Source organism: Haemaphysalis longicornis, unplaced genomic scaffold (genome assembly GCF_048455015.1).
Source record: "Haemaphysalis longicornis isolate Haplotype H1 unplaced genomic scaffold, Haemaphysalis longicornis Haplotype H1 scaffold_11, whole genome shotgun sequence".
Lineage (NCBI taxonomy): Eukaryota > Metazoa > Arthropoda > Arachnida > Ixodida > Ixodidae > Haemaphysalis > Haemaphysalis longicornis.
The window spans coordinates 102,178,167-102,188,759 of NW_027526214.1; positions in this window are offsets into that span (position 1 = coordinate 102,178,167).

A 10,593-nucleotide genomic window follows, 5' to 3' on the forward strand; every position below is an offset into this window, starting at 1 on the left:
GCTATATATATATATATATATATATATATATATATATATACAGAAAGATAAGTCGGCAGTCTACAACGCCAAAGGAGGCATAGGGGTGTCGTTAGGCTCTTTTTTTTTCTGGTTCGGTCCCCAGAGTGGGGACCGAACCCACGCCTTTCGTGGCGTGGGTTGGGTCCCCACTCTGGGGGCGTGTTTTTCTTTCTTTCTTTCTTCCGTATATTAAAAAAAAATATTAAATTCATTAACCGTACTACAAAAAAGAGAGCCTAACCATACCCCTCTGCCTCCTTTGGTGTTGTAGACTGCCGACTTATCTTTCTGTATTTCCTCAACGAGCCCCTCGTTTCCTTACTATATATATATATATATATATATATATATATATATATATATATATATATATATATATATATATATAGACTGAAAAGATAAAAACTCACACAGAGCGCGAAAAAAATAAGGTTAGTAGAGACAGAGACAAACGAGAAAGACTTAGAAAATAAAAATAAGTTTACTGACGTTTCAGGGAGAGGACTCCCTTACTTCAGAGTACAAAATAAGTTCGTTTCAGAGCTATATATACAGAAAATGTAGCAAGCGCGAGGGCAAGGTAAGAGGAGGGAGAGTTTGTACAAATGGATTCATGGTTGGTGGGTAGCAAAAGAATGAAGGGAGAGCGGGAAAATTAATTACAACAAGGATAATAAGAACACACAGTCACGCGGTACGAACTTGGAAAAAAAGAGAGAGAGAAGAACCAAACACAGAGAAAAAAATTATAAATAATTAAAAAATAATAATAAATAACAAGGTAATTTTCCTCCCCCGTGGCAACGGGGGTGAAAGAGGGGTCAAAACAAGATAGGCCCATGCCCGTGTTTGACATGGGCAAAAAGATTAGTCACGCGGAACGAAGACATTCCAAAGAAGATATGCACACAAAGGGCGAACATCTGCCCATTCACACCCGTTCTAAGAATCCAAGTAAGGTCATTGAAACAAGAGACACGTGGCTTCTGTTGGTGGGAGGCGGGGGTCGCGCCAAAAAGCAGTAGGACAGGCAGTTTCGACAGGAAAGAGTGTACATTGGTATACAAAGAGCGAAAAAAATAAATAAATAAAAAATAACCAGGTAATTTTCCCCTCCCTTGTGGCAACGGGGGTGAAAGAGGGGTCAAAACAAGATATGCCCATGCACGTGTTTGACATGGGCAAAAAGATTAGTCATGCGGAACAAGGAAACGAAGATATGCAAATGCACACAAAGGATGAACATCTGCCCATACACACCCGTTCTAAGAATCCTGGTAAGGTAATTGAAACGTGAGACACGTGGCTTCTGTTGGTGGGAGGCGGGGGTTGCGCCCAAAACCAGTAGGATAGGTAGTTTCGACTCGAAATGAGCGTACATTGATAGGGGAAAAAAGACAAGGTCAAACAAGCCATGAACAAAAAAAAAAAAAAGAAAACAGGCAGGTGCACGCGTATGACGCGGCAGCAAGTGGTATTCATCTGCCCGGCGCATGGTGCCAGTTCAGGGAATGCCGAGGCGGTCAGCAACGAATATTAGAAAACAGCAATACAAAAAAGAAAGAGGACACGAAAACAATCACACACGCTCGCGTTCACAAATTAATTGCAAGGTGAGAATATCAAAGCTAAAAATGGTACTGCAGCCTTCTACCCAGAACACAATGTCCAGACTTGTTCATCAAATTTGCTTCAGTGAAGCCATTGTGCTAAAAAACGTCGTGCTAGCACGAAACTATACCCAACTACGAGAGCTCGCCAACTAATGGGAGAATATTATTGAGGGAAAGAAATGAACAGGCATAACACTAGCCTGAGAAATGCAGCCGAAATTTTAATCGGAGGAAAGACAGGTTAATTTCCCATAACTTTAATTTATGCCAAACGACGCTGATTTAAACTTATAGATAAGGTAAGACTCACGAACCTCGCGATCGTGATGCGTTTTAAAACTAGATTCAAGAATCGTGGCCTTCAGTTGTTCAAAAGAATGACCAGGAGTGTTAACATGCTTTGATAGAGGCAAAGAAGGGCAGGTTTTTGCATGGGAGCGGTGATTGTTAAACCTCAAACGAAAGGGTGTTTCAGTCTGGCCAATGTATTGTTTGCTGCAGAGGGTGCATTCCAGCAGGTATACGACGTTGGCGGAATCACAGTTAAAGTTCCCTTTTACATTAACATAATAGTTTGAAGCTGTGCTGGCGGCGCGCTGTGTGGTGGTCATTTGTGGGCATACCTTACACCGTGGTTTGTTACAGGGCATGCAACCAGTAGTCTGTGGTCGGCTGATGCTGGATTTAGTGAGAACGTCGCCCAAATTTTTGCTGCGTCTATAAACAACACGTGGTGGCTCGGGGAATATATGTCTGAGCAAGAAAAGATTCGGCACATACTGAAAGGAATTGAAGACGACCCGTTTCAGATGTTGATGTCCAAAGACCCAAAGACCGTGGCTCAGATAATTAAGCTCTGCCAAAGCTATGATGAGCTGCGGCGGCAGAGGAGTTTTGTTCGACAGTCGCTCGGGACGGGCACAGAACTGTCAAGTTTATCGTTCAGTTCTGAACAAGCATCGCTTGAGATGAGGATTAAGGACTTCGTCCGGGAAGAGGTCGCTCGGCAACTTTCGCTGGTACCCTTTGTAGAGCAGCCTGCACCAAGTTTGCTTCAAGCTGTTCAGCGCGCCGTCAGGGAGCAGGTCGCCGAAGCCCTATCACCTGCACACCAGTCAACTACACCCGCTGCCCCGCTGACTGTTCCAACCATGACTACCATAGCACCGCCAGTGACCGCTCCGTTGACGTACGCCGAATGCGCGGCAAGGGCTGCCCCGCCACTTGTCCACTCCTTTGTCCCCTCGTTTGGACCCTACATACCAGCGCCTGTGACGTTCACTCCTCAGCCAGTCTCCCAGTTCCGCCGTCCCGCGCCATTGGCTGTACAGCAGACGAATCCGTGGAGCACTCAGGACAACCGACCTATATGCTTTTCCTGTCGTCTCCCAGGACATGTAGCACGTTACTGTCGCCGTGCAATGCAGCAGGTTGAAGCATCTCATAGTCCAGTGTATGTTTCCCGCCAAGCTCCCCTTCGCGCACCAGCCGGACCGCCGTCACCATCCTTTCAATCCGACCATCAGACGTTCGCGAGTCACCGATCGCCTTCTCCTCGTCGCCGCTCCATCTCTCCTATGCATCGTCAGTCAGCGCCTCATGACGCGGGAAACTAATTCCCGCAGTTCCGCAGGCACGAACGGCGTACGTAGCAAAATGTCAAAGTCCTCGTGTATCGCCGAAAAATGTCGTCGACGTAGTTGTTGAAGGAGTTCCCATTCTTGCTCTTGTCGATACTGGTGCCGCGATTTCTGTTATGAGTGTGAAACTATGCCGCTATCTGAAAAAGGTTATGACGCCACTGTCGGGACTTTCGCTTCGAACTGCAAGTGCTGAACATATGTCCCCACTGGCTGCATGCACTGCTCGAGTAGTGATCCAAGACACTGTCTACAGCATCGAATTCGTTGTTTTGTCTTCATGTTCCCATGACGTTATTCTTGGATGGGACTTCTTGTCAAGCCATAACGCAGTATTTGACTGTGCCAAGGCTGAGATTGAACTTATTTCCCAGAGCGATCCGCCGCTGTCTGAGCATTTGTTTGGTAAATGGAAGATTACCGTGGACGAAGACGTCGATATCCCGCCGCTAAGTTCCGTAATGGTTGACCTTGCTAGTGCGCGTGTACCCGATGGACCTGTCCTATTCACACCATGCCACCTTTTTGTTCGCCGGAAGGAGTTGCCACTCCCATTCGCCGTTCTTACAGTGCAAGGTGGGCGTACGAGAATGTTTATCTCTAATCAAACCCAGTGTTCTGTCAGCCTGCTCCATGGAGAGTCAATTGGCCATGTTGAAGCTAGGCGCTCCATCAGCCGCTTCGACGTTTGCGATGATCCCGCTGCGCTTTCGCTCACTGCCCTGGACTCGGCAATTTCTATCGAAGCTTCACTGTCCGCCGACGTGTTCAAACAGTCCCTGGACGCCGATTTGGATCCAACACAGCGCACGCTGCTTCTCGCCCTTCTTAACAAGTTCCGTTCTTCCTTAGACTGTGCACAAGCTCCGTTGGGTAAAACGTCAACAGTCACCCATCACATCGACACAGGCGATCATGCTCCCTTGCGACAACGACCCTACCGTGTGTCGGGGCCGGAACGTGGTGTTATTTGTGAGCACGTGGATGACATGCTACAGCGCGGCGTCATTCGGCCGTCCCAAAGCCCATGGTCGTCGCCCGCGGTCCTCGTAACAAAAAAAGATGGGTCTTTGCGCTTCTGTGTTGACTACCGCCGCATAAACAAAATTACCCGCAAGGACGTTTATCCGCTCCCTCGCATCGACGACGCTCTCGATTGTTTACACGGTGCGGAATTCTTCTCGACCCTTGATTTGCGCTCGGGCTACTGGCAAGTGCCGGTTGCTGAATAGGACCGCCCCGAAACCGCCTTTGTTACCCCGGACAGTTTATATGAATTTAACGTCATGCCATTTGGCTTATGTAATGCACCTGCCACATTCCAGAGAATGATGGATAACATCTTGCGTGGTCTCAAGTGGCATATATGTCTTTGTTACTTAGATGACGTCGTCGTATTCTCTCCCGATTTTGACACACACCTAACTCGTCTCCACCAGATCCTGGCGTGTCTCACCGCTGCCGGCCTCCAACTAAACCTAAAGAAATGTCGTTTTGGTGCGCGCAACTTGACTATTCCGGGCCACGTTGTTTCAAAAGACGGTGTGTCGCCTGATCTCGATAAGCGACGTGCTGTCGCCGACTTTCCGAAGCCGACTTCCTTGAAAACCCTCCGCAGCTTCATCGGGCTGTGTTCCTTTTTCCGACGCTTCGTCAGAAATTTCGCTACCATCGTTTCCCCCCTAACAAGACTGCTGAACGGCTATAACGCTCTTTCTGCGTGGTCCCCGGATTGTGATGAAGCATTTTCTTCCTTGCGACATCTGTTAATCTCACCACCTATCCTCTGGCATTACGACCCAGCAGCTCCTACGGAGGTGCACACTGACGCCAGTGGCGTCGGTCTCGCTGCAGTGCTCGCCCAACAGAAGCCCAACTACGACGAATACGTTGTAGCGTATGCAAGTCGAACTCTCACCAAGGCCGAGCGAATTTATTCCGTGACCGAAAAGGAGTGCTTGGCCATAGTTTGGGCGCTCACCAAATTCCGCCCCTATATTTATGGCCGCCCCTTTGATGTTGTCACCGACCACCACGCATTGTGCTGGCTGTCGTCTCACAAAGACCCCATGGGAAGACTTGCTCGTTGGGCCCTCCGTCTCCAAGAATTCAACATTCGTGTTATGTATTGATCCGGCCGCAAGCATTCTGACGCCGACGCCCTCTCTCGCTCCCCGGTGTCCGCTGATACGGCACACCTCAGCACAACGGACTCTACTTTGTCGTCGCTTACTCTCTCAGACATGGCTTCCCAGCAGAAAGAAGATCCATGGATTGCTACTATCGTCCACTTCCTGTCTTCACCGTCGACCCTTCCTCAGCCTAGAGCCCTGCGTCGTCAGGCTGCTCACTTTGCCATTCGCGACAACCTCCTCTACCGCCGCAACTACATGCCGGACGGCCGCAAGTGGCTCCTTGTGGTTCCACGGAGCCTACGCGCGGAGGTGTGTGCCGCTTACCACGATGATCCGCAGTGCTCACGCGGGGCTCTTGAAGACCTATACCCGACTTCGTCAAAGATACTACTGGCGTGGTATGTACAGCTTTGTGCGAAGATTTGTTCGTGCCTGTACTCATTGTCAACGACGTAAGTCGCCTGTCTCCAAGCCAGCCGGCCCGCTGCAGCCCCTGCCGTGCCCCGCTCGTCCGTATGAGCGCTTTGGCATTGATCTATACGGCCCACTGCCATACTCTTCTTCTGGTAACCGGTGGATAATGGTGGCAGTAGATTACCTAACCCGCTATGCCGAAACAGCAGCGCTTCCCGCTTCCACGGCACGTGAGGTTGGTGCATTCATTCTGCACTCCCTCGTCCTACGCCACGGTGCACCACGGGAACTCCTAAGCCATAGGGGGCGTGTATTCCTCTCTCGGGCCATCGAAGCGCTCCTCGCAGAATGCAAAATTGTGCACCGCACCACATCCGCCTACCATTCCCAAACCAATGGACTGGCAGAAAGATTCAACCGCACGCTTGGGGACATGATCCCAAAGTATGTCGCGCCCGACCATTCGAACTGGGATTCCGTGCTACCGTTCGTAACGTTCGCTTACAACACGGTCGTGCAGACTACAGGTACGGGCTACAGGTTTTTCACCTTTCTTTTTGTTATACGGACGGGAGCCATCGTGTACAATGGATACCATCCTTCCCTACAGCCCTGATCCGTCCGAATGCCATCTCCTTTCCGACGCAAGGCGCCATGCAGAAGAGTGCCGCCTGCTCGCACGTTCGTTTACGTCGAACGAACAAGCTCAACAGAAGCACCGTCATGACCAGGAGCACTCATCGACTTCTTACAGTGCTGGCAATCTCGTTTGGCTGTGGATACCATCTGCCACCCCTGGTCTCTCCTCAAAGCTCCTTTTAATCTATCACGGCCCCTACCGTGTCATCGATTCTTCCTCCCCCGTTAAATACGTTGTAGAACCACTGAAGCCAACGGAAGACCTTCGCCGTCGCGGCCGCGAAACGGTCCACGTCTCTCGCCTAAAGCCCTATTACGATCCCATTGTGCTGCACTCGCCGTAGGTCGCCAGGGTGGCTCTCTCTTCGCGGAGGGTGATTGTAATGAAGAGAAGTGAAAGGACTAACGGACCTCGATCGTCCAATCCCTGTTCGGGTATGTGCCGGAAGCATCAAGCTGGCATCATCTCTGTGCGTCCTTGTGATCAGATCAGCGATCCCCTATCCGGTTCACCTGGAACAGACTGCGCTGCTTCCCGCCTCTCGCTTTTACTGCTTGTCAGCCATTAAACCGCCTTTCAATATATATATATACAGTCGAACACGGATATATCGAACACGGGTATATCCAAATATTGTCTATATAGAACTCATGAATTATCCCCTTGAAAATTCTGTGTAAAAGTATAGGGATTCGTACGTTTATATCGAACGGTATTTTTCCCGACATTGGGTATATCGAACACCGCACTAGCTGGAAGGTGCTCTTGGCAGTCGCTGCACCCCCGATTTCCGCGGTCGCTTAGTGCCTTCGCCGAAACCCGACAAGGACAGAAGCCGGGGCGTCGGAGCGTCATGCTTGCCTTCTCATGGATAACTGCTTGACCAACCAAACCATCTGCGAGCTCGACAACATCGAGCTCAAGTTTCTGCCTCCGAACACAACAGCCAGGCTGCAGCCGTTCGACCGCTAGACTAAGTCGTTCAAGGTTGGGTACAGGAGGCGACTCCTCGATAGGCTTTTGATGAACCTCCGCGTGGGCACCGAGCTTAACTATGACCAGCTGGGGGCCATACACATGATAACGGGTTCCTGGAAAAGCATAAAGCAGAGCGTGGCCAACTGCTTTCGGAAGGCAGGTTTTGTGACGGCCGAACATTCGGAAGCTTGCGAAGACGGCGACGACGACGAATAGGGCATGGACGACACGTTTCGCGAGCTGTCGTCCCTTTTCCCGGCTGCTGTTCCAGCCGGACTGTCTGCCGGCGACTTCGTGAACGCTTACAGCAATCTTTAGGCTGTTGCGAGAGTCGCTGACGAGGACATCGTAGCTGCGGTTGCAGGAACCCAGGCTGATAGCTCGAGTGGCGAAGATCGTCCGGACGAGGATTCGGCTGCACAATCGTACTCCGCCGGTGAACTGGCGGCTGCGTTCAGCTTGATTCTACGTAGTTGCAGCGACATGGGAGAAAATGGGCTGTCACACCTGAATAGCCTCGAAAAGATCGAGACAGCGTCTTTAATTCCATGTACAGGACGAAGAAGCAGGCCAAGAGCAGCGATTTCTTTTCGCGCAAATAAAGCATCTGTTGCGTCGTTAGTCCGGAATTAGTTGTCATTCTTGAATGCGCCGATCGGTAAGTGGTCGTACGCCACAGGTGAGGTCTCACAGCCCATTATTTTTATATCGAATTTTTTATATATTGAACTATTTCGCGATCCCTTTGGAGTTCGATATATCCGTGTTCGACTGTATATATATATATATATATATATATATATATATATATATATATATATATATATATATATATATATATATATATTGTGAGAAACTGCGACTGGTAGGCACGTTCGTCCGCTTTATTCTCCTCGAGTTCCCACTTCGTTTTCCTCTCCTTCCCCGCTTTGCTTCGGTTGCACCACTTTGTGGACGATTGCCCGCTGTACGCGCTTCCAGTTTTGGCTTTCGGTTTCCGCCTTCACACTCGTCCACGACTGCGAGCCTGACCGAAGCGTCGCGCAGTGTAAGTCTGCACGTCCTAACTTCTTTTTCGTGTGCGACACATCGTCAGCGAAGTGGTCTCATTTCCGCTTGTCAACGTTCGCAGTGCCGGAGGGAGTGGCCACTCGCCAAATATTCGCGCCTAAGCGCTCCGTTATGATGAATGCCCCGTCAAATGAAGGTGGAACCTTCTGGCATGTTGCCTGAGCCCCTTCTTGCACCCATACCTGGTCACCGACCCCATACTGCGGTGCGCGTCGATGTTGGCGATCGTAATATTTCTTCTGGGTCCTCCGCGCATCGATACTGTTCCTCCGTGCTTATGTTCTGGTATTGCGGCGCACCACCTGCCGATCGACAGGTCGGCCTACTTTGACGAGTGTCCAAACTGGCCACGACGTCCAACTTCGGAAGTTGCCCGTAAACGACTTCGTACAGGGTTTTTCCCGTGGAAGATTGGAAGGACGTGTTGACCGAGTAAGCAGCGGACTGAAGGCGCCTCTCCCAGTCGGCTTCTCCTGCTTTGTGGGTCTCCACGTACGGTGCCAGTCGTGTTTGAATCGTCTGGTTGGTTCCTTCTGTAAGGCCGTTAGCCTGGGGGTGGTAGGAGGTCGCAAAATGGTGTTCGGCTTCCGCTCGGCGCAGAAAAGAGCGCAGCTGGCGTCTGCGGAAAGTCGTGGAGCGGTCTGATATTAGCTTTTTGGGCTTTCCATGTCTCCATTGGAAATTCGTTTTCAGGAACTCGATCACGTGACTTGCAGCTAGGGAGGGCACAGCGGCTACCTCGACGTATTTTGAGAGGTAGTCCACGGCGATAATGATGTAGCAGTTTCCATCAGCCGTGGTGGGCAAACGCCAAACGTGATCTATGCCAATGGTGTCGAATACTGCCTCTGGAGGCGCGATGGGGCTGAGTAAGCCTTTCTGACTTCCCGGAATTCTCTTGTACCGCTGGCAAACTTCACAACTGGCTACATAGGAGCGAATTTGGCTGTGTATCTTCGGCATCAAAAGCGCTCCTGTACTTTCTGGAGAGTTGCGCACTGGCCGATGTGTCCACCCTCGGGGAACTCATTAACGTCGCGCAAAATCTCAGCCCTCAACGCCGCAGGGATTGCACAATATGGTGTTCCTCGTTGCAAATTTTGGATCACACGCGGCGATATGGCGTTCTGTTGCGGAGAACGAAGTTGGGGTTTCCTGATGAGGTGCTTAGAACACCAATCATCGCACCCAGGTCGGGATTGTCACGCTGTATTTTACTAACGTCTTCCGGCGGAAATAGGATACAACTGTCCCCACGGTGAGACTCCGAGCATTCACCAGTGGGGTGACGAGAAAGTGCGTCAGCGAGCTGGTTCATCGCCCCGGGACGATGGCGTACGTGGTACGTCTACTCTTGCAGAGTAATGATCCACCTGGTGAACTTGTGCTTGAGGTGGCGCTTGGTGAACATCCACGTCATTGCGGCGTTGTTCGTCACCCCCGTGAACTCCCGGCCGAACAAGTAATTCCGGAACTTGTCGTCGACGCTCCAGACAACGACGAGGTACTCAAGCTCATTCCAGTGGAAATGCCGCTCGGTGTCGGACAGGTTCCGGCCAGCGCACGCCACGATGTGTTCCTTGCCGGTTGTATCGCACCCCGAGGACAACCTGGCTGGCATCGGTGTGCACTTCTGTCTCTCAGTCTTCATTAAAATGGCTTAGCAGCGGGCAATGGGTCAGCTGCTCTTTTATCTCTTGAAAAGCCTCTTGTTGAGCAGCACCCCAAACAAATCTTGCGTCGTTCCTTGTGACGTCTGTAAGGGGGCAGCGATTGAAGCGAAGTGTGGGATGAATTTCCGTAAGTACAAGGCAACGCCAAGAAATGATTGCACGTCTTTTAGGCAGGATGGCGTGGGGTAGTTCACCACGGCCGCGATTCGTTGAGGAAGCGGCTTTATCCCGTCGGTGGGAATCCTGTACCCTAGGGAGGTGGCCCCGAACCGGCATTTGTCGCGGTTCAGTGGAAACCCAGCCTCGTACAGCCGTTTTATTACATGAACCATATTTTGGAGCTGGTCTTTGCGGTTTGACCCAAGAAAAAAGAATATCGTAAAAATATACGACACAAGCTTGGTCTTT